Source organism: Mobula hypostoma, chromosome 4 (genome assembly GCF_963921235.1).
Source record: "Mobula hypostoma chromosome 4, sMobHyp1.1, whole genome shotgun sequence".
Taxonomy (NCBI): domain Eukaryota; kingdom Metazoa; phylum Chordata; class Chondrichthyes; order Myliobatiformes; family Myliobatidae; genus Mobula; species Mobula hypostoma.
The window spans coordinates 38145178-38170633 of record NC_086100.1 but is presented as its reverse complement, the minus strand read 5'-3'; the positions used below and the strand labels follow the sequence as shown (position 1 = coordinate 38170633).

At 39.8% G+C, this 25456-nt stretch overlaps 2 long non-coding RNA genes across 2 annotated transcripts in view; both read right to left on the bottom strand.

The window, feature by feature from the left end:
* LOC134345263 (uncharacterized) overlaps window positions 1–22068 on the bottom strand; it is a 70311-nt gene extending 48243 nt beyond the window's left edge. Inside the window, exon 1 of the long non-coding RNA XR_010017645.1 lies at window positions 22015–22068. This is a non-coding gene — a long non-coding RNA (uncharacterized LOC134345263). The remainder of the gene's footprint in view (window positions 1–22014) is intronic.
* Window positions 1–25456, bottom strand: part of LOC134345262 (uncharacterized) — a 699247-nt gene that overhangs the window by 480482 nt on the left and 193309 nt on the right. The gene's annotated exons all lie outside the window — the stretch shown is intronic.

The following is a 25456-nucleotide window of genomic DNA, read 5'->3' as shown; positions in this document are numbered from 1 at the left end:
AATCACATCAGGTGACCTCCAAAAGACCATTACATCATTCTCACAAAAAAAACATATCTCCTTGAGCATGTAACAATATTAAGAGGAATAGATAGAGTGGACAGCCAATGCCTCTTCCCCAGGGTACCACTGCTCAATACAAGAGGACATGGCTTTAAGGTAAGGGGTGGGAAGTTCAAGGGGGATATTAGAGGAAGGTTTTTCACTCAGAGAGTGGTTGGTGTGTAGAATGCAGTGCCTGAGTCAGTGGTGGAGGCAGACACACTAGTAAAATTTAAGAGACTATTAGACAGGTATATGGAGGAATTTAAGGTGGGGTGGTTATATGGGAGGCAGGGTTGAAGGGTCGGCACAACATTGTGGGCCGAAGGGCCTGTACTCTGCTGTACTATTCTATGTTCTATGTTCACTAGTACCCCAGCAGGTAAGCATGACATCTCTTCATGGTCTTCCGGAGCATCCACCAAGAGGGCCTCAGCATCTGACATTCTGGGAAATTTGGGGTTTCCCATCACGCTAGCTACTTCCCCAGGACTTAACACAACTGGTTTGGACTGGGTGTACCACACAATCCGTCGTTTATGCTCATCATATAGCACAGTGCAGCCATGCACTTCCTCAAAAGCAGCTCAGAACACAGTGTGAATGGACAATGTTTTCAAAAAGCTCTCTCCAACTTTCTCCTTTCAGGCTCCCACTAGTCTCCTCACAATAGGAGTATTGGTATAGAACAGAATAGTACAGCATAGTACAGGCCCTTCGGTCCACAATGTTGTGCCGACCCTTAAACCCTGCTTCCCATATAACCCCCCACCTTAAATTCTTCCACATACCTGTCTAGTAGTCTCTTAAACGTCACTAGTGTATCTGCCTCCACCGCTGACTCAGGCAGTGCATTCCACACTCTCTGAGTAAAAAACCTTCCTCTAATATCCCCCTTGAACTTCTCACCCCTTACCTTAAAGCCATGTCCTCTTGTATTGAGCAGTGATGCCCTGGGGAAGAGGCGCTGGCTATCCACTCTATCTAGTCCTCTTATTATCTTGTACACCTTTATCATGTCTCCTCTCATCCTCCTTCTCTCCAAAGAGTAAAGCCCTAGCTCCCTTAATCTCTGATCACATTCCATACTCGCTAAACCAGGCAGCATCCTGGTAAATCTCCTCTGTACCCTTTCCAAAGCTTCCACATCCTTCCTATAGTGAGGTGACCAGAACTGGACGCAGTACTCCAAGTGTGGCCTAACCAGAGTTTTATAGAGCTTTACATTTGTTCCCACAAGAACTGAAACTTTACCCTTCTCGACCGGGTGCAGACAAGCCAACATTAATGTATCAAGGACCTCAGCTACTCCAAAAACTCCAGCTTCAATGACAAGTAACCATTGTACAGACAGTCATCCGTACTAAGACTTTATACTTTATACTTTATTGTCGCCAAACAATTGGTACTAGAATGTACAATCATCACAGCGATATTTGATCCTGCTCTTCACACTCCCTGAATTACAAATATTAAATATTAAAAATACTAAAAATAAAACATTTATAGTTAAAATTTGTAAATATTAAAAAGTTAAATTATAAATCATAAATAGAAAATAGAAAAATGGGAAGTAAGGTAGCGCAAAAAAACCAAGAGGCAGATCCGGATATTTGGAGGGTCAGGATCCGATAGTCTTATCACAGTTGGAAAGAAGCTGTTCCCAAATCTGGCCGTACGAGTCTTCAAGCTCCTGAACCTTCTCCCAGAGGGAAGAGGGACGAAAAGTGTGTTGGCTGGGTGGGTCGTGTCCTTGATTATCCTGGCATCACTGCTCCGACAGCGTGCGGTGTAAAGTGAGTCCATGGACGGAAGATTGGTTTGTGTGATGTGATGCGCCGTGTTAACGATCTTCTGCAGCTTCTTTAGGTCTTGGACAGGACAACTTCCATTCCAGGTTGTGATGCACCCTAGAAGAATGCTTTCTACGGTGCATCTATAAAAATTAGTGAGGGTTTTAGGGGACAGACCAAATTTCTTTAGTGTTCTAGAGACCCCCCCAGATCTCTAGCGCACTGAGTGGCGCCAATGGTAAATGTGTCAAATACTGGTTGTAAAATGAACGGTAGAGTAATCTGAGAGCATGTGTCGAGTATGGCTCTAGCGCAAACACTCTCAGTCTGTAGTGATACACTGGAGCTTGGCCCCACTAAGCCTACAGGAATAGGGTTTTTTGCTTTAGGGTCTGCCTTGATATATTGATCAGAATGTGTTCCCCCCGAGACACCAGGCCATTCCCTCACTGGGTCTCTTCTAAGTTTCCCAACATCTCTCTCCACTGAGGTACCCAGGGGCTCACTCTCCAAAGGCTTTCTCGGCCTTCACACTCCCGCCTGAAGTGTCCCTCTTCCCACAGTTATAGCAGATAATACTGGTGGCTCCCCTTACCATGGGACTCTGGCCCCTCAGTGGGTCTGACTTCCTGTCAGTTTTGTCATGTGGGGTGGCTACACCCGCTGATAACAACCAGGACATCTCAATTCTAAACTCTGCCATGAGCTCATTTACCATCCCCTCCCGGGGGTAGGCTGTCTGGGGTCACTTCAGCAAAAGGGACTACTACCGAGGACTGTGCCCTGCTGACAGTGGCCTCCTGCACCTCTGTCACATTCTCCTCCTCTCTTACTTTATCTGATCAGCTTGATAAATGAGGGAGGGAGCGTGTCTTACAAAACGTTTGAAGACCGCAAGCGATTATGTTCTGTGACTGCACCTTCAGCCACTTGGTCCATTCTTAACCGATTTACCTCAGCTTTTTGAATGCGCACCCCCCCCCCCCACCGCATCATGCCGCAAGCAACTCAGCTGTCTCTCTAGCCAAAAAACGTCGGCGGAAAGCTTCTCCCCCTTCTCCAGAAACATGTTCCAAAACCCCGTCATAAGCTCCATTCGGCTTCCTGTTGCGCCAAAAGTATTTTCTAGCACTTGCATGTAGCCCATGGAAGTAGCCAAAGGGTTCTGTGTCTTCAAGGATCTCACTACCTCAGCAGCCAGCCCTCTCAGACTTTCTACCAGTTGCTGTCTTTTCACGTCATCAGAGCATTGTCACTCATCCAGCATTTGAGAAGTCTGCTCCAACCAAGTCTCATACTCCTCTTCCCTTTTGGAAATATGGGTCTCTCCAAGAACATCCTGATCCTAGTATAACTGGGACTTTCCACCTGGGCACTTGGCCATTTATTCACCAGGGAAGTAAGGGCTGATACCAACTCACAATGCTCACCCCTTGCTGGAGGACTCATTAAACCTTTCAAATCAGACCAGTCCTTCCCCTCGCTCTGCAGAAACAAGAGCAACTTTTCGTTAAAGTCTCCACCGCCAGCTACAGGAAACTCAGCTTCTGACTTGGCATCCTCATCTACACTCCCCTCTTCCCAGAAAATATGGACAGTCCAGGGCTCCCAACCCTCTCCCAGGGTCCCAATAGTACCAGGCAGTTCCACTGCTGTTACGTAAGCACTAGTCTGAAATAAAGCAAAGCCTTTGCCTACCATTTTGTCAAACCTCTGCTCCATGATCGTAACTGTTCCTAATGCTTTAAAGGTACTCAAAATCCTAATTAACAATTCATTGGGGCTACAAATGTCTACCCCATTCAATACACATGCATTCATTACTGGTAATCCAGTGGATTCACACCACCACTCAACCCCTGCAGCGCCCATAACCACGTTATCTTAATCATTTTACTGGACAATAGTTCAACACGGGCTTAAACACACAACCCACTGGATCACTGCTCAGGGCAATCACACAGCATCCAACAAAATTGATCCAGGACGACACCCACAAATGAAACCCCGCTGGTTTCCTTGGGCTGCACAAGTCTAGGGAGTACACACTCCGGTCCCATCAAATCCATGAGATTAGGATGGCTCCCCCACCCCAAACCCTGGTTTGTGCTGATGCTGTGTCATCTGCTACCCTGTTTCAACTTGGAGCCAAGAAATAGCAGACAGCACACTGCATTTAATTAAAGGAATTACATTTATGAATCTTAACTTAACTAAAGGGTTAGTAAAGAAAATAAAGAAAAAAACCAAAAAGGTCCCATTATAATCAAATGAGCACAAGTTGAAGCTCAACTCTTCCAAAAGCCATATTCACTGATCCTCAATCGACCTCGGCACCTTGCTCTATCATGTGTAGTGCGTGGCCAAGTGGTTAGGGCATTGGGCTCACGAGCTGAAGGTTGTGGGTTCGAGTCTCGGCTAGGGCAGCGTATTGTGTCTTTGAGCAAGGCACTTAACCACACACTGCTCCAGTCCACCCAGCTGAAAATGGGTACCGGCAAAATGCTGAGGGTTAACCTCGCCATAGACTGGCGTCCTATTGGTGGGGGGGTTGTCTCGTACTCTCAGTCGCTTCACGCCACAGAAACCGGCATAAGTACTGGCCTGATGGGCCACAAAGGCTCAGGACAGAATTTGACTTTTGACCTTGCTCTATCGAATCATGGTCCCCCACCGGGTCGAATCCTACGACCAGTACTCTCCAGCGTCTTCTCTCTTTATCTCCCGCCGTACAAAGACCCCAGCTCACACTGATGTCAGGCACACAAAAAAACATCCTGCTGCTCGGACTGGCTGACTCACACTCCAAAGCACCCGTTATCTCTAACCGTAACTCAAACACTGATTCTACAGAAAGAACATTACATTAGCAGTGCATCCTTTACTAGGGTGTTCAACTGATCAATTAGGATACAGCAATATCTTGTGGATGCCTATTTGCAATTTATTATCAATATGTTAAACCATAGATATATTTTTGATATCACTCATACCAGTTAATTCCGTGATTCCCAATGGAGGCGGTTACGGGTCCTAAGGTGGCTTTATGGGAAATAGCTGTTGTTGGGGGCATTCAAGATTTTGGGGAGGGATGGCAGTAAGCAGCACCCTAACTTGAGGCACTAAACCTGACCAACTGTTAGTAGACCATGCACTTTCAAAACAAAGAATGAGGTACTGGAACACATGAAGAACCACAGCTCTGTCACAACGCATCTGAAACCTGGCAATATCATCCAACCTTACCAAACAAACAGATATTATTGGGGATGCATAAATTAGCAACCAGGGTGCCCAACAGTTCCCCTTGACTCATGGGACAGAACAAATTCATGCAATTTAACAGTTGGTAAGACAAGTGCACCCTCTCAACTTTCTCTACAGATCTACAGAAAACAGGTCACGCAATGGTACAACACTGGCCAGAATCAAATGGTAAAATAGAGCCCATCAGTGAACATGCCAACCCCAAGGATTTCTCTTGAGGTGTTCAAAGTGACTTTAGTTCCATATATGCAGTCTGTTACGTGTCCACAGTTTCATTTTCCTGGGACTCCATAGTTTCATTTACTGCGGGCGTCACATGTCCCCAGTTTCGTTTTACTGAGGGTCCACAGTTTCATTTCTGTGAGCGTTGCCTTAAAAGAAATGTGGGCATAGTGTTGAGAAGGAGGATTGGCTTGATCAGCGGCACACTGTGCATTGTGAGATGTGTCTGTCCTTCATATGATCCATGGGTGTGGATTTTGTGACGGTCACTTTGTGAAATCGCTCTTTGTGAACTTCGGAATAGTATTCCTCGGCTGGGATCTTTGGTATCCGTTTCTTCATTCGCTAGCCATGGAATCTTTTAAATTCTTCATGATCGCCTCGTCACTGCACTGTGAATTCACAAGTCTCTCTTCTCACCTATTTCGTGAATTACTGGGACTCTCTGAACTGCCACTTTATGACTGTGCTTAAGTAAGATTTGTTAAGAACGGGTACTAAGTTTGACTGTAAAGGAGCTAAAGACATATAACACTGTTAACTTCTATTTAAGAAAGTAGTTTATTTAATTTTCTATATTTTTGAGTAGATGTAAGTAAATATAGTGGTTTTAATATTAAAACCTGACTCAATTTGTCATCTCTTGCTGCTGGTAGGTTACGAAATTGTAGCAGGTCAAGAACCATCCTTGGGGACTATGAGACCTTATGTGAGTGGTCAATCATGCTAACTGGAATAGTATAAAGGTAGCTAGCTGAACACCAGTTCTTTCCCAACTAACATTCAGATTCCAATCTGAATCTTTATCAACGGAATTTTTACTGCTATGATCGTCTTCATCTTTGTCTCGCCATTTCTTTGCATGCGGCTACCATTGTTCCATCCATGTCAACTCGCTGCCATTGTCAACAGCCAATAAGCATTCCTTGCTTGTGTTCATTTTTTATTTTAACTTAACCCCATTAATGATGGTTAGGTACATACGGTACGATCTCTATGATCTGAAAGCAGTGAAGCCATGAATTCTAATCCTGCTAAGAAACAGAAACTACACAAAGTGTGTCAATACAATGTTACATACCGGGAGAATGGTTTCATTCTATTCCCATCAGATCACCGACGCCCAATGTGTCTTATCTGTAATTCTGTACTGACTAATGAAGCTATGAAACCATCAAGATTGCAGGAACACTTCTGTAAAAGACACCCTGAAAAGGCTACTTATGGTATTACTCAGTTCCAAAAGATGAAAGAAGCATTTGGAAAGCGTTTCACACTCAAGTCATTTGCCAAGAAAGCTAAAAATCACCTTGATTGTGATCTCATTGCTTCTTATAACATTTCCAAAATGATAGCAATGTGTGGAAAATCTCATACAATTGGTGAAATATTAATAATGCCTGCTGAATCAACAGTGCTCACTACTGTTCTCAAAATGGACACCACTATTTTAAAATCAATTCCTCTGGGTAATAACCTGTAGCTGGTCATATTGATGAAATGAGTAAAGACATTGAGTATCAACAATTCACAGACCTATAAAAATAGAAAAATGGAATTTGGGATACAACTGGAAGAGTCACCTGCAAGACAATGAGGCATTGCTAATGGCATATGTATGGGTTATTAAAAATGGAAGTTTATGAAGAGATTTTCTTTTGTAAAAAGTTAAAAGCAAATATCAACAGAGAATCCATCTATGATGAGATCAAAATCTATACTGATGATAAAGGTATTCTTATTAGGAACATGATTTCTTGTGCAACAGATGGTGCGCCATATTTGACAGGTCGCCATACTGGTTTAGTGGCATTTATGAAAAAGAAATTCCAATTCTGCTTGCAATCCATTGTGTAATTCATCGTCAACATCTCGCAGCCCAAAACTTCAGCCAGCACCATTTTTCAGGGATGACTTTTGTAATATCTGCTATCAACAAAATTAAAGCTCATCCATTAAATAGCAGAATATTTTTGCCAGGTATGCCAAGATATCGATGAAGAGTTTGAACGCTTGGTTCTTCACACTGAAGTGCATTGGCTGTCAAAAGGCTGCTGCTTAAAACATTTCTTTGATCTTTTTAATGCTGTGGTTGAATTTTTGCTCAAAGTCTACGAGAGCTTGGGAAACAAGATGGAACTCCTACATGGAGATGTGCCATACCTAGCTGATCTGTACAACAAAATGAACATTTTAAATATGAAACTGCAGGGTGAGAATTTCAATTTAATCCAGGTAAAAAATGCAGACTCCACGTTTATCAGAAAATTGGAAATATATAAGCAAAACATTGGGAAAAGAATGTTCCCACAGTTTCCCTGCATGGAAAGTAAGGTACTCACTTTCACAGACAGTGATTTGTAAGAGTACTACTTACACCCACAGTCACCAAAGAAGGATTTCAGAATCGATTCAAGCATTTGAACGATCTGGAAATTCCAGACTTGGTAGTTAACCTATTTCTTTGCAAGGTTCAGTCACTTGCCATTCAAGATGAGTAGTAAGAGTCGTGAGTACAGTGAGTACTCGCTGTACTCACTGTACACCCATGATTGTGTAGCCAAGTTTCCATCGAACTCAATATATAAGTTTGCTGATGACACAACAAATGTAGGCCGTATCTCGGGTAATGATGAGTTTGAGTATAGAGAGGAAATTAAGAACCTAGTGGCATGGTGCGAAGACATAACCTATTCCTCAACATCAGCAAGACGAAGGAATTGGTTGTTGACTTCAGAAGGAGTAGCGGACCGCACGACCCAATTTACATCAGTGGTGCACAAGTGGAACAGGTCAAAAGCTTTAAGTTCCTTGGGGTCAATATCACAAATGACTTGACTTGGTCCAACCAAGCAGAGTCCACTGCCAAGAAGGCCCACCAGCGTCTTTACTTCCTGAGAAAGCTAAAGAAATTTGGCCTGTCCCCTAAAATCCTCACTAATTTTTATGGATGCACCATAGGAAGCATTTTTCTAGGGTGCATCACAACCTAGTATGGAAGTTGGCCTGTCCAAGACCGTAAGAAGCTGCAGAAGATCGTGAACACGGCACAGCACACCACACAAACCAATCTTCCATCCTTGGACTCACTTTACACCACACGCTGTCAGAGCAGTGCTGCCAGGATAATCAAGGACACAACTCACTCAGCCAACACACTTTTTGTCCCTCTTCCCCCCGGGAGGAGGCTCAGACTTGAAGATTTGGGAACAGCTTCTTTCCAACTGTGATAAGACTGCTGAAAGGATCCTGACCCGGATCTGGGCCATACCCTCCAAATATCCGGACCTGCCTCTCGGTTTTTTTGCACTACCTTACTTTCCATTTTTCTATTTTCTACTTATGATTCATAATTTAAATTTTTAATATTTACTATCGATTTGTAATCCAGCGAGTGGGAAGCACAGAATCAAATATCGCTGTGATGATTGTACGTTCTAGTATCAATTGTTTGGCGACAATAAAGTATCAAGTATAAAGTAAATTGGATTAGATATTGGCTTTGTGAAAAAAGTCAAAGAGTGGTTGTAGATGGTTGTCTCTCTGTAGCCTGTGACTAGTGGAGTGCCACAGGGATTGTTGCTGGGTCCATTGCTGTTTATCATCTGTATTAACAATTTGGATGATAATGTGGTTAACTGGATCAGCAAATTTGCAGATCACACCAAGTCCAGGGATATAGTGGACAGCAAGGAAGCCTATCATGGCTTGCAGCAGGATCAGCGAGAAAAATAGGCTGAAAAATGGCAGATGGAGTTTAATGTAGGCAAGTGCAAGGTGTTGCACTTCGGTAAGACCAACTAGAGTACGCAATACATCGGAAATGGTAGAACTCTGAGGAGTGTGGTAGAACAAAGGGATCTGGGAATACAGGTCCATAATTCATTAAAAGTGGCAGCACAGGTAGATAGGGTTGTAAAGAAAGTTTTTGGCTCATTGGCCCTCATGTATCAAAGTACTGAGTATAGGAGATGAGATGTTATGTTGAGGTTGTATAAGATGTTGGTGAGGCCAAATTTGTGTACAGTTTTGGTCACCTAACGACAGGAAAGATCTAAGTAAGGTTGAAAGAGTACAGAGAAAATTTACAAGGATATTGCCGCTCCTGGAGGACCTAAGTCATAAGGAAAGATTGAATAGGTAAAGACTTCATTCCATGGAAAGTAAAAGACTGAGGGGAGATTTGATAGAGATATACAAAATTATGAGGGATATAAATAGGGTAAATGCAAGCAGGCTTTTTTCACAGAGGTTGGGTGGAACTACAACTAGAAGTCATGGATTAAGAGTGAAAGGTTAGATGTTTAAGTTGGACATGAGGGAAAAACCTTCACCAAGGGGATTGCTAGAGTGTGGAAAGAACTGCCAGCACAAGTGGTGCATGTGAGCTCAATTTCAACATTTAAGAGGACTTTGAATAGGTACATGGATGGGAGGGGTATGCAGGGCTATGGCCTGGGTGCAAGTTGATGGGACTAGGCTGTTTAAATGGTTTGGCACTGACAAGATGGGCCAAAGGACCTGTTTCTGTGCTATACTTTTCTATGACTATAAATGAGCAAGTCTTGCTCCATCACATTGTGCAAAGCTAATAGAGACTTATGCAAAAAGACTACTGACTGTAATAGCAGCGAGAGGTAGTTCATCCAAGTACTGAGTAAGGGGGGGATGAATACTTTTGAACTGCTGACATCACAGTTTTTTGAGTTTTTAGTTTTTTATGCTTTACAATTTTCCTTATTTTTTGGATTCTACTGTGGAAAAAAAAGGAGCATGTGATTCACAAGCAAAAATTCTCAGTTAAATTGGTCAAAATCCCTGGTTGTAATACTCATTTATGTGAACGAAAGATCGGGGGCCAAATACTTTTACAAGGCTCTCTGTATTCCCACTACACCCCCCCAAGCTATAACGATCTTATTGTAATATCTTTTAATTCACCCTCCTGAATTCAATGCCTTTCTCACAATGCAAATCTAGTCATCAAATTCTGTTACAACCAATATTCTGAACAAGTACAGTCTTAAAAATGACAAATTGCAAAGTTGACAGCATTCTGAACTTACTTTTACAGTTCTGAATTTAAACGAAGCCCTTCACATTTTAAAATACATTTTCACTGGTACACTTTCTTTATTGGAAAATATCTGTGGGTTATTGAGTTCTGTTGGTTGTATTTCTCCGCAGAATTCGCTGAAAAGAACTGTAATTATTTTTTCACTAGAACATGCACTTAGGAGGAGAAAGTTGATCAGATAAGAAGAGACTATTCATCTCAGCCTTGAGTCGTTCACATTGGCGTTAAATAAGGGTGGCAAAATCAATACGAACCAATAATAACTTCACATTTATGGAAGCAACTTGAATGGCTCTCCAAAATATTGAGACACATCCAAGTACATTTCAGCAGAGCTGATATTTATCGAAAGTCATTTGCCCTGAAGCAGATGGCTCATTTAATTGTTCTGCTGTCACAGACGACTAAGATTTATGACAGACAATTACAGCTGCTGCAGTTAGCAGCCTTATAATCAGTGCCATTATTTAACGATTGGTGCAATAAATTGACTTCTGCTACTGTTTATCAGATAGCAAATGTTCCTGGAGCATTTTCCTGCTTCCATCTCCCAGTATGGTTCAACCATTACCTTTAAGCAGTCAGCGATAGTATCCTCCATCCTGTATCAAGGCGAGAACAAACACCCAATTATTCATGACCATTGCTCTTGTATGTAAAGCTTTCTCTGTTTTTAACTGTTTCCATTCCTTTATAAGAAATTACTGGCTTCAGTATTACAGAAAGAGCCAGACTGATGCTGTACATTCGCAAGGCACACTGTGGTATTTCAATTTCCATGAAATTTTAAGTTGCAAACCAATTATTCACAACATAAAATTCGAAGATATCCTTTCTGACGATTATAGAAGCTCTCTTTGAATTAAAGTTGCATCTTAAATTTCCACCCTGAAATTAGATACTATCTTAATAATGTCAATCATTGCACTAAGAAAATCAATATAGATACCTATCATTACAGAAAATTACATATAGTCATAGGGCACTACAACACAAAAACCGGCTCTAAGGCCTAGCTTCATCAACCTGCAACTGGACCATAACTCTTCATGCCCCTCCCATCCATCTACTTTTCCCAAATTAAATGTTGCAATCAAAACCATATCCACCACTTCTGCTGGCAGCGCTTTCCACACTTGCACTACCTTCTGAGTGAAGAACATCCCGGCCAAGTTCCGTTTAAATATTTCACCTTTCACCCTTAACCTATGACCTCTAGTTCTGGCCTCAACCAACCTCAATGGAAAAAGCCTGCTTGCTCTTACTCTATCTATACTCATCATAATTTTGTATACTTTATCAAATTGCCCTTCATTCTCCTCTGCTCCAGGGAATAAAGTACTAACTAATCAATTTTCCTTATAACTCAGATCCTCAAGTCCTAGCAATCTTTTTGTAAATAATCTCTATTTTTTTAATCTTATTGACATCTTTCCTATAGGTGGGTGAGCAGAACTGCTCACAATACTCCAAATTAAGCCCCACCAACATCTTATGCAACTTCAAAATAACATCCCAACTCCTGTACCCAATACTCTGATTTATGAAAGCCGCTTTGCCAACGGCTCTCTTTATACCCCTATCTTCCCGTGAAGCCACTTTCAAGATATTGGAAACAGTTCATGAAACTACTTCATTCACTTTTTTACATCTTCTTTTTCTTTCAAATGAGGTTCTGCGACTTGACCTACAAGTCTGTGACCTACATCTTGCTCCTGTGTTTTCAGGCTGATTGAGTGACTGGCACTTTGCTGTCTCTGAGATGGTTCCATGAGTCTTTGAGCAGTGTGCATCTTTGAAGCCAGGAAGTCTGAAAACAAGGCGTGAGCCGATGATTGACTCCATTTCTTGCCAATTTTGCCAATTAAAGCGCTGAGGAAGATTGAACTCATGGAGGCGAGTACAGAAGGTGAACGCTTGCTCAGCGTCATCTACCACGCTGCTGCTGGAGGCAGGTGTCTGCATGTAATGGTCTCTCTCTCCCTCTCGTTCACTGCTCTTGAAGGAAGATCCAAGCATTCAATGGTCCCTATCTCTCTTCCTCAATGCTATCGAAGGATGGTGCCAGATTTCTGGGTCTTGGGCAAGGTTTAATCAATGCAGCTTGTGGATTGGACTCTCTAGTTCACGTTATGATGTGTTTCTGGTTTCTGGTAAATTTTTTATTTGGTTGCAATTTTACGTGATTTTGATTGGGGGGGCTACAGTTGACGAACTGAGCTGAACTGTATATGCCTGGACTCTTTCAATTTTGTGTTTTATGTTGTGTTTTTTGCTCATTTTTGTTGTTGTTTGCACAATTTGTTTTTTTTTGCACGTGGGGGTGATGTTTTTCTTTGAATGGGTTCCATGGTGTTATTTGTTTCATGGCTGTCTGTGGGGAAGACAAATCTCAGGATTGCATATATATACATTCTTTGATAATAAATGTACTTTGAATCCTATGGAAGTTTATTCCCAGATCCATCGGTTCTACTGCACTTTTCAATGCCTCACTGTTCACTGTGCAAGTCCTACTCTGGTTTGTCCTCTCAAAGTGGCAACACGTCACACTTGTCTGCATTAAATTTCATCTGCCATTTTTCACCTTATTTTTCTAGCTGGTCCAGATCCCACTGCAAGCTTTGATAGCCTCCTCGCTCTCTACTATACCCCCAAATTTGCTGATCCACAATATATTGTACAACTTAACATAATATTTGTCAAACTTCTATGTTCTAGGGAAAAAATGTAACTTTTTAAAGAAAACTGCAACCCAGATGTTTGATAAATTAGGCTGTTTTGGTTTGTGATTTTGTTTTTAAGACAACTTTCTCAAAATTAGGGAGATATTGTCTTTTAAGTTTTTGATATTTCTCATTTATAGTGTAGGCAGGGACATTTAATGATGTGGTAAAAATCTGGAGCAAAAACATGTTTGAAAAATAATTTTTTGCTAAATGAGATGATGTAATAATAGTTTCCAATGAACAAAGTTATCTAAGGGTCCTGAGTGAAATTAATTTGAGCAGTATCAATCCAATTCATAGAGAGAAATAGCCTGATTTTGTGGTAATTAAGAATCTCATTCAAGTACACCAACTAATTGTTGTGAGAAATGCAAAGAGATCACCTGGTGTGACAAGTAGAGCTCTATTAATATTTCAACTGAACCATGAGGCACAGTTCATTTTTGAACTGAATGATGCTAGGACCAGACATCTGAAATAGGACAAATTCCATTCTTCAGTATAAACACTCCTCAGAAAATAAAAAGAAGGAATAGGCAGGAACAACATTATTATTGAGCACACAAAGTTAGCTGTTTAAAGTAAATCCCAGATCATCAGTCATTGGTTTCTCATATCTACAGTCATATTAATTTTTCTATTAATTTTATTTGAGAACAACCAAAGGCACCAAACACACAAACTTTGGTACAGGCCCAAACCATTTTATCTCATAAGCCTATTACACCAATGATCAAGATCATGTATAATCTGTGATGATTTTTTTTTTTGCCTTGTCCCCATCTTTTCCTATATTGACAAGTTGAGCATAAGAATTATCACTCTCAGGTTTAAAATGAACAAAGTCAAAATCAAATAATTCTGTATTAAATATGTGGAAGTGTGCAAAAATCTTTCCACATTTTTGTTTTAAAATTGGATATTTTCAACTGTCCTCGCCCATAAATCACAAATAAAAAGTATTTTGTGTTTCTTTTCCAAATAGCTTGCATCCACTTCCTGTTGAAGCCCTGCCCAGAGGATAAATGGATAGACGACTTCTTGTCACATTTTACCTTTAACTTTCCCTTCACGTTTTCCAAGTAATGATGTAGTCAACATATGTAGTTCATTTTAATTACTTAACAAAACAAGTTGTATCGAAGGGTCACTCCCAATTAAACATCATGTTATAAGTTGTAGAATATGCACAAATTAAGTATCTCCAAAATAAGAACATAATTTTTAGGTAAAGGGGCATCACCTGTAATTTTGTTTCAGAAAAAATTGCGACAGTATCCATTTGAGAAAATCTAAAGGTCAGTGAATTGCTGAAGAAAACTGAAATACACCTGGACTTGTGACAGTTGTCTTGAAGAAGAGAGAAACCTTCCTAAGGGATACATGACATATCCAACTATCACCCTCACCACACATCAATCTTTTCCTCTGTTTTCTATGATGTCTTCTCCTTGGATCAAAAATGACACAATAACAATGAGTAAGCAAGCAACAAGTATCTACAAAATGCACAGGTTGCATTTTAGCATTTGCAAAGTGGAACAAAACATCATAAATGATATTTTAAAGTAAGTGTCCAATTTCACCATTTTTTTTACTTCTAATTTGGCATTACCAAGATACACAATACCTACTTAGCCATTTAGCATAGGAAAATGCATTTCCCTATATGTAGAAGTGTTTCCTTACTGCATTCTTGCAAGTCTTGTCCTCACTTTTAGACAATGCCTTCTATATCTAGATTTCCATTAGAAGGAAGAAATTCTGAAAACAATCTTGAAAACAATCACCCTTTAAATTTTTACGTACAGTTGTAATTTCTGTCATTTCTTTTGTAATTTATTTATTTTGAGTCCAAGTGTTACGTGCATAATTCAATCTTTTTGTTCTTTCTCTGCCAAAATATAAATGTTAAGATCTGGTACACAGAACTGCTTACAAAATAAAGAGATTCTTGCAATTTCTCTCATTCTTTCCTTCCTTATGGACAAATAATTTTAGGTTAACTAGCCAGTAATCTCCTGAGTTTTTTTCTCTCTTTCAAATTCCTTAAACAGCAAAATGACGCTTTCAAGTTTTCAGTTTACAGAAACTATTCCCAAATCAACATAACTTTGGAAATGATGGGATTCATGGATATTCTCAATATCTGATTGTAATTATCTGATCAAAGAGCTCCAATTACTCCTTCGCCTCATTATTTTCTTCATCTTTATTTGGTTATATTTTGGCAAATTCCCTGATTTAATATTACTTCGTAGTTTTCCCAGAATATCCAGGATATTACTCTTCACTTTAAGTGTACACTCAGCTGTGACTAAGGCCATACATTCCCATCTATTACTTAGTCCTATTCAAAGTCTTTATTATTGTTCTTCATTATTTAGTTAACAAATCATAGGTGGAGTGATAGTAAAAACTGAAGAGGTCATAACACACATCTACTAAGTGACTGCCCAGTTCCCACCCAAACCTGAATTCAGAATAAGAATTGGGTTTAATAACACTGGTATATGTTGTGAAATTTATTGCTTTGTGGCAGCAGTACATTCCAATACATAATAATTTTTTAAAAAACTATAAATTACAATAAATGTATTTTAAAAATCAATTAAATAAATAGAGCAAAATGAAAGCCAAAAAAGAAAAATATATATTGAGCTATTCTACATGGGTTCATTGTCTATTCAGAAATCTGATAGTGGATAGTAAGAAGTTGTTTCTAAAACATTGAGTGTGTACCTTCAGACTTCTGTACACCCTCCTTGATGGTAGTAATGAGCAGAGAGTATGTCCTGGGTGATAGGGGGTCTATAATGACGGATGCCACCTTTTTGAGGTATCACCTTTTGAAGATGTCTTCAATGTTGGGAAAGCTAATGCCCATGATGGAGCTGGGTGAGTTTGCAACTTGCTACAGCTTTTTCTGATCCTGTCCAGTCAAACCTCCATACCACAGTGATGCAACCAGTTAGAATGTTCTCCATGGTACATCTATAGAAATTTGTGAGTCTTTGGTTTCATACCCAGTCTCCTCAAACTTCTAATGAAGTATAGCCACTGTTGTGCCTTCTTTGTAATTGCATCAATATATTGGGCCCAAGATAGATCTTCAGAGATACTGACACCCAGGAACTTGAAACTGCTCACCCTTTCCACTGCGGATCCCTTGATGAGGACTGATGTGTGTTCCCACAACTTCCCCTTCTAGATGTCCATAATCAAGTCCTTGGTCCTACTGACATTGAGGGCAAGGTCGTTGTTATGACACCACTCAACCAGCTGATCTATCTCAGCCCTGCCGCCTCCTCGTCACCATCTGAAATACTGCCAACAGTTATGTCATCGGTAATAGGTTTGAGCTGCGCGTAGTCACACAGTCGTGGGTATAGAGAGAGTACAGCAGTGGGCTAAGTATGCATCTATGAGGTACTGTATGCCAATGTTGATTGTCATCGAGGAGGAGATGTTATTGCCAATCCATGCAGTTGTCTGTCAAAAAGGAAGTTAAGGATCAATTTGCAGAAGGATGTACAGAAGCCCAGGTTTTGGATCTTGTTGATTAGTACTGAAGGTAGGATGGTGTTGAATACTTAGCTGTAATCAACAAACAGCAGCCTAACACAGGTATTGTTATTGTCCAGTTGATCCAAAGCCAAGTGGAGAGCCAGTGAGATTGCATCTGCCATAGATCTATTGTGCCAATAGGCAAAGTGCAGTAGGCCTAGGTCCTTGCTGAGCCAGAATTTGATTCTGACCATGATCAACCTCTCAAAGCACTTCATCACAGTAGAATGTAACTGGGTGAAAGTCATTGAGGCACCTCACCCTGCTCTACTTGGGCACTGGTATGATTGTCGCCCTTTTGAAGCAGGTAGGCACCTCCGACGACAGCAGTAAGAGTTTGAAGATGCCCTTGAACACTCCCACCAGTTGGTTTGCACAGGTTTTCAGTGCTCTACCAGGTACACGATTAGGGCCTGACACCTTGCGAGGGTTCACTCTTTCAAAAGACGATCTGATGCCGCCTTCTGAGACAGCGATCATAGAGTCACCCAATGCTGCAGAGATTCCCACAAGTGTAGTTTTATTCTCCCTTTCAAAGCATACATAAAAAGCACTGAGCTCATCCGGGAGTGAAGCATCTCAGCAATTCATAATGTTGGGTATCTCCATGCTTCCAATTCCATCTCTAATTTCAATCTGAACTATTTTTATGCTCTTAAAATAGCCTTTCATAGGTCATATCTGGACTTCTTGTATAATTTATGTTATTTTTATTTTATCCTTCCTCCCACTCCTATTCCCTTCAAATATTTGGTTCTCTAGTGCTGTCTAAGTTTATTGGATAACTGCAAAATGATCTTACTAGCTGAAAACACTTTTGTTGCTTTACTCATATAGGCTTAATTCCTTGTGTCTCCTAAATGAACAATGTGAAAAACTGAGCTGTGCCACTTCAGATTCAAAACCAACAAAGTAAGTAATAACTACAGCCTTCTGAAAATAATCTCATCACACCTTATTGATCACAAATCTGTTATGCAGATTGCTACAATACAGCTGATCTTATTTCTCTTTATTTAAATGTTTTGTTTAAATCATTTAGACAGCCAGTTTTAGGACAGTGTAAAAAAGTAAGGAGCAGCTATGCAAAAGGAACACTGTTGCTCAGTCTAATGCCTGAAAGTTCCAGAATGCTTTACATTAGCTACACATGAGAGTAGCATTGCTTAGCACTGAAGGAAATTTATATTCAATATTTCTGCCCATTTTACATTTTGAGATCGCATATAGAAATTTCCTTATCCTGCAGGAGGAGGGAACAGGAAAGCATTGCAGGGCACAGGTTTCTGTAGTACTGTGGCTTACAATTGATAGAAGTGTCAGCAAATAATCACTTAACATACTTGTTTTAAAACGTGCCAATTTAACTTTCCAAAATCAATCTTATTTGTTTAATGAAAACCAGCTTTCTAGTGTATTAACTCATCATCAGTATAGTATCTTTTATAAAACAAAGTGATTCCATTTTTGTTAAGAGAAGAATGATCTAATAGTGAAAATTGTTACAGCTCGAGGAACTCCATTTATACAAACATCGCAATCATTCTAGCAGTGACTGGAATAACTCTTTGAACATTTGCAAAGTTAAAACTGTGAGTGACAAAATCTCTTCTGAAACATACAGTTTCAGTGCATTCCAGTTTAGAGTCTAAGTGTCTAATCACAAACAAAAATCCAAAATCTTCGGATGCTGGAAATCCAAGCAACACACACAAATGCTGGAGAAACTCAACAGGCCAGGCAGCATCTATGGAAAAGAGTAAGCAATCGATGTTTTGGGCTGAGACCCTTCATTCTACTGGAGTCTAAATATATCAAAGTTATAGAGGTAAGTAGGCATAACAAAATTAATCAAAATCATTACTATTTGGTCATATTATGTATTCATTTCCTGAATTATGTGAACCTGTAAGATGTGAATCTAAGATGTGCTGGCTCTGGAGAGAGTCCTGAGACAGTTCTGAAGAATGATGCCAAAAGAGTAAAAGGTTTAATGAATGAGGATCATTTGATGGCTTTGGAGCTGTACTCAATGAAGTTCCGAAGGATAAGGGGGAAATCTCATTGAAACCTGATGAACACTGAAAGCCCAGATAGAATGGATGTGGAAGGGATAGTTCCATTATTAGGAGAGTCGAGGAAACAAGGACACAACCTCAGAATAAAGGGACATCCCTATAGAAAAGAGATGAGGAAGAACGCTGAATTTGTGGGAACTGTTGCCATAGAGGGCTGTGAAGGTGATGTCATTGGATATATTTAAGGCAAACTTAGATAGGTACTGGATTGGTAAGGGAGTTAAAGGTTAAACGCGGAATGCAGGAATGCAGGATTGAGGGAAAAAAAATCACTCACGGGTGAATGGCGGAGAAAATTTAATGGACTGAATGGCCTAATTTTTGTTCCTACATCTTATGGTCTTAGGGTCTGAACCAGGGACTTCATCTAACCATCAGGCATGTACAGCCACACACAGACCCTCATAATTCACAACTCAAATGTCCTCATGAAATATACTTGAGTAACTTTCATCACCATTGCTGTACTACCCGGTTTCTAATCAAGTGTTTCTCTTTTGGTCACTTGTGTGGATGGCCAACCCATTTTTACCTCATCTATCACTGAGGTCATTGAGATCAGACAAAGTTAACTTCAGATACAAAACATGGAATGCAAAAGGTCATGATGTTCTCTTTTTGAAAGCAAAGTTTAAAATCACTAAAATGAGCAGTTTATTTTTCAAGATTAAAACAGAAATAAATTGCACTGGGAAAGATAGGTGTAGTTTATACCACTGAAAATAATGTACTGTACTGCTCAAAGGTTAGAATGCAACACACTGCAGTCATTTTCTACAAATCATGCGGGACCAATTGCAAACCATACAAAGCTATATTGGGGAATATGTAAATGAAAATGACAGTATAGACACTTCTCAGTACCCAGCATGTAAGCTGTTTCCACAAGTCAGGATTGTGAGTAATGATTACCAGCAAACCCCATTAGTCAAACCTGTTGAGAAAAATGTTACCTACGGATAAAGAATAATTGCAAAAGGCCAAGGGCAAATCTTACAATTGTAGTTCAGTGTCATGAATATCCAGCTTGAAAATCAGAAATATTATTGTAATTTTCATTACTAGAAACATCACTACATCTAGCAAAATCATTTTTCAACATCTGATTTTCAACAATATTACACAATATCCTTTAATAATCTGTTCTTACACTGAGAATGATAAGTAATTCATTCTACAAATTCTTTCTGACGTTGTTCTGTTGTTAGGTTAGCTCCCTCAATGACTCTCAGGTGAGATTTGACCATTTTTACCCATGAGAAGCAATTATATCAGCAGTTCACTGTGCTAGGAAATTCCTAATAGTTTAGTTCATGCAAATGAGATGCTAAAGATCTCTGCAATTTATTTTACATTGCAAGGATGGTGCTTTCAAAAACATTTATTTCTTTGCTTCTATTGAAAAACTGCAATAATGTTTCTCCTGTATTTCTTCCTTTCCTTATAAATCATTTATGAGGTGTTCCCTGTTTGCATCTTTATATTCTCTGCCTGTGTACAGAGTCAGGGTGGGAGTGGGGGTGGATAATTACTTGCAACAAAATTTACCACAAGCATCATAGATACAAACCCACTATCTATGACTGATATATTGGTTCTTTTTTAATTGCCAATACACCACCCTTAATTATATTACACTTATCAAAGCCATTACTATATTGTTCACAATTCATAATGGACATATTATAGTTGCAGGTTAGGAAAGAAAAATTAAGATCTCGAATATATTTCAACTGCCTTCTTTTCAATCAGAATGCATTTGATTATGTGACACAAATATTAACTATATTATAAGCAGCAGTGCTGTATATTTCAGTCATTTGGTTTATTATTGGAATATATTTTGTTTGTCAGTCATGAACTTTTTTTTCATCAATCACTTTTTGACCTGTGAACCTAGAAGAAGCAGTGACTGTGATAATGATGCACTTAATGCTTGCTGTGAGAGTAATTGTAGTAACTGCCTGTAATCAATGTGGGTTTGAGACAGCTTTTCTACAGTTTAAGTTTCCCCATCCTGCTAAAATTGAATTTATGCCAATTACAGTAATTTTATGAAAATAATCAAAGAGTCATATCAGAAAATAAATGTTCCAAACATGTTGGTTTTGAAGTGCATTGACCACTCCAATCCAGCACTGATCAGTTCTTGAAAGGTAAGCAGGATAAGACTATGAATGTAAAGACAATTGAGAGGAATAGTGAACAGTGCCTTCAGACAAAAGTTCATACCAGAGACATTTTCTTTATTTATTAAATGAAAAACATAAACACTAGCTGCATTGCAATTTTCATTTTACACATTTTGAAGTCTTTGAACACAAAATACTCTGCAGATGCTGGGGTCAAAGCAACACACACAACATGCTGGAGGAACTCAGCACATCAGGCAGCATCCGTGGAAACAAACAGTCAACATTTCGGGCCGAGACCTTTCGTCAGGACTCAAAAAATCCGTGGAAGCGAACAGTCAACGTTTCGGGCCAAGACCCTTCATCACGACTGACCAAGGGTCTCGGCCCGAAACATTGACTGTTTGTTTCCACGGATGCTGCCGGACCTGCTGAGTTCCTCCAGCGTTGAAATCTTTGAAGATATGTGAAGGAAAACAAAGTATAAAAAGAATGGAAGTCTGTAGGAATGTGTGTGTTATCTGTGTGAGAAACAGTTAGGAACAGGAGCCGCCCTTTAGCCCTGCAACTCCATTCAGTTATTCAATAAGATCATGGCTAATCTATTATTTAACTCCATATTCCCTAACAGCCTTCATATCCCAAAGTAAACTTGGTTAGCATAATTCTATCAATCTCAGAAAATAACTTAATTGTCTTAATCTTCTTCTAAGCAACAAGCTGCGCGAACTCATTGCTGCCTGCTCACTAAGCTTAGTCTTACTTGAAGAAGGTCTCTGGGAGGCAAGTTACAAGAGGAAGCTGGCTCCAAGTTGACTGGTAAAACATTGTGCAACACAGAGTCTTTCTGAATATAATTTGCATGTTCCAAGCCCAGATCTGACTTGACAACAAGTTAACCCCCAGGCTGACTGATAGACAAAACCACCAAATGTTTCTGAATTTCTCTGACAGTTACAAATACTCAGAAATTATTAATAATTAAATACTGTTTTCTAAAGTAAAAAAAAATTAAAAATAACAACTAAAACACCTAAATCACTTAAAATATTAATATGCTTATACTTAATTAATTCAAACAAAAATTTAAATGTCAATCATACTTACCTTTCACCTTTTCTACTGTTCTTCTCCACTCACCAGTCCAGACTAAGTACGGGGAAAACACGGAGGTTCACATTCCCTCCCTGCAGTTCACAATGAGATTGACAGTGAAGAGTAATTGAGAAACCACCAGTAATCAGCTTTATAGATGATTGACATATCTCTCTTTTCATGGGAATCCAAAAACACCTCACAGCAACAGAGGGAAAAGGAGGTCATGCCATTTGGAACCGCTGGTAGTTTCATAGAATATTTAGGCCAATAATTTCCCCTGACACTAGACAGCTTAAAATATCTGCCAGTCTTAACATGCTAAAATGTTTTCTAGCTTCACAGCAAAAAGGCCAAGCTCAAAATTTTAGAATATGGCCTAAAATTAGATTTCCAGACAAATTTCCTCAATAAGGTCAAATGTCACTACAAGAGACTGAAGTAGTACTAGTGTTTAACTCACCAGCCCAACATACCTTGGAAACAGGTCTGAATCTCATATTTTGGCTGAGGAGAATGCAGCCTAATCTGCATATAGCAAAGCCACAATCAGAGGTGCTAAGATAAACAGGTAAGTACTGTAGATGTTTGTTATTCAATTTGGTGGCTTGTAACCAGCAGTGTTTCACTAGGAATGGTGCTGTTGTTCACCATCTATAGTATATTAATGTTGTTAACTTGTGTCGTGATTTTACAGATGAAACCAAAATTGCAGGTAGACACTGAAGAAAGTTATCCAAGATTACAACAGGATCTAGACGAAAAGGGGAAGTGTGTCAAGGAATGCAAGGTGGAATTTAACTTGGATGAATATGAAGTGTCTTTAGGTATGTTAAATCAGGCCAGGACTTATACAGTAAATGAACAGGCACTGAAGGTATTGTAGAACACAGAGACCTCGGGATAAAGGTTCCTTGAAAGTGATGACACAGGGAGACACCATGGTGAAGAAAACAATTAGTTCACTTGCTTTTATTGATCAGGGCAGTGAGTACCGCAGTTAGGATGCCATATTGCAAATATACAAATCATTGGTGAGACAGTCCTTGGAGTATTGTGCACAGTTCTGATTGTCCAGCTATAAGAAGATTGTCATTAAATTGGAAGGGGTATAGAAATAATGAGGCTTCTATTCCCTGTAAATAGTAGATCAATCAATTTCTACAACTCTACCATGGAGAACATTCTAACTGGTTGTATTACCATCTGGTATGGAGGGGCCATTGCACAGGACTGGAAAAAGAGAGTAGCAAATTCAGCCGGCTCCATCATGGGCATTAGCCCCCCCAGTATCAAGGACATCTTCAAAAGGCAAAGCCTCAAAAAGGCACCATCCATCATTAAGGAGCCCCATCACCCAGGACATGCCCTCTTCTTATTTCTACCATCAGAGAGGAAGTCAAGGAGACACACACTCAACATTTTAGGAACAGTTTCTTCCCCTCTGCCATCAGATTTCAGAATGGACAATGAACCAACCCATGGACACTACCTCATTATTTTCGCTCTCTTTTCATATTATTTATTTAATTTATCTATATAATTGGGACACATTGAGATCAGTACATTTGGCCCAATTATGCAGCTGCCGAAGTTTCATGGAAATAGTTAAAAAGGTATAAAAAGACAAACTACCATTTAACTGAGTAACAAATTATGTGTTTAAATAAAATACAGAACTAATCAAAACATTGCCAATACTACTACGGTACTATAAAACTATGTATTAGATTAGATTAGATTATTAGATTATGAGGACACACAGTCCTCTTTTATTGTCATTTAGTAATGCATGCATTAAGAAATGATACAATGTTCCTCCAGAGATGATATCGCAGAAACACAAGACAAACCGACTGAAAAATTGACAAAAACCACATAATTATAACATATAGTTATGACAGTGCAAACCAATACCGTAATTTGATAAATAACAGACCATGGGCATGGTAAAAAAAGGTCTCAAAGTCTCTCGAAAATCCCATCATCTCACACAGACGATAGAAGGAAGAAAAAAAACTCTTCCTGCAGTGAGCTTCCAGCACCACAAACATGCCGATGCAGCAACCTGGAAGCACCCGACCACAGCCGACTCTTGAGTCCGTCCGAAAACTTCAAGCCTCCGACCAGCCCTCCGACACTGAGCACCAAGAACCTTCTCTGCCGAGCGGCCCCGGCAACAGTCAATAGGCAAACCCAAGGATTTGGGGCCTTCCCCTCCAGAGATTCTCGATCACACAGTAGCAATAGCAGCGAAGCAGGCATTTCAGAAGTTTCTCCAGGTGTTCCACCGTGCTTCTCACGTCTGTCTCCATCAAATCAGGATTGTGCACAGCCACTAGTTAACACATACGGTATCATTTCGGAGCGGCCGCGCGTGCTGCGTCGCACCGCCATCTTCTCCTCCCCTCCAGTTTCTAATAGTTAATAGTTATCAAGAGAGGAATATGTCCAGTGTATGCTGCCATGTTCTTTTGATTGACCGCAAATGAACAAAATCAGTGCAGATAATAGACTGTTTTCATACAATGCTTTCAATGATTGCACCCTCTAAATCTTCATTTTCATTGTAGTATTCAAGATGATTCACAATACCTACAAATTCTTTGTAGTTCCTAAAGTAGTGAAGTAGTGAAATCATTTCATTTTCACTCCTGGCCATTTCTGGCATCTCCAAACCTGAATGCTTAAAACTGCAGTGAGCAAAACGGTTCTGAATTGCCTTACTGCTTACTTCTCGCCAACTATCAGTAAAAAAAATTACTGCTTTATGTACACAAACATACGCAACTGACAATATATAAAAATGGTTTGCTCTAAGCATGGTGTAGTGCCTAATGGCTACACCAGTGCATGCAACTGATGCTAGTTAGAGACTGTTCAGCAACAGTCTCCTGTCCCAATTAAGCAGCACGGTGCTCCAAATAAATGAAGGGAATCCTGGCTATCTTCTCAGTCAGATTTTGTTCTTTAAATGTTGTCCAAAACAAGTGGCTAAACAATAGCCCAATTAACCAGACTCTACTGTGCATGTGTGTGCATGTATGTACAGATATATATTTTTCTTTGGAATTGATAGTATTTTTCTGTATTGCATCTAATACTGGTGTAAAACAACTAGTTGCACAACATACAGTATGTCAGTGATATTAAACCTGATTTTGATTCTTTCTCCAAGGGTAGGGAAGTCTAAACTACAAGACATAGATTTAATCTGAGAAGGGAAAGATTTAAAGGGTACTTGAGGGGCAACTTTTTCTCACAAGAGGGTGGTGGGTATTTGGAAAAAAGCTACTAGAGCAAACTGTAAAGCCAGGTACAATTACAGTATTCAAAAGACATTTAGACAGGTAGATGAATCAAAAAGATTTTGAGAGACATTGGCCAAATGCAGGCAAATGAACTAACTTCAAGAGACCCTTTGATCAGCCATCATGAATTGGGCCAAAGGTCC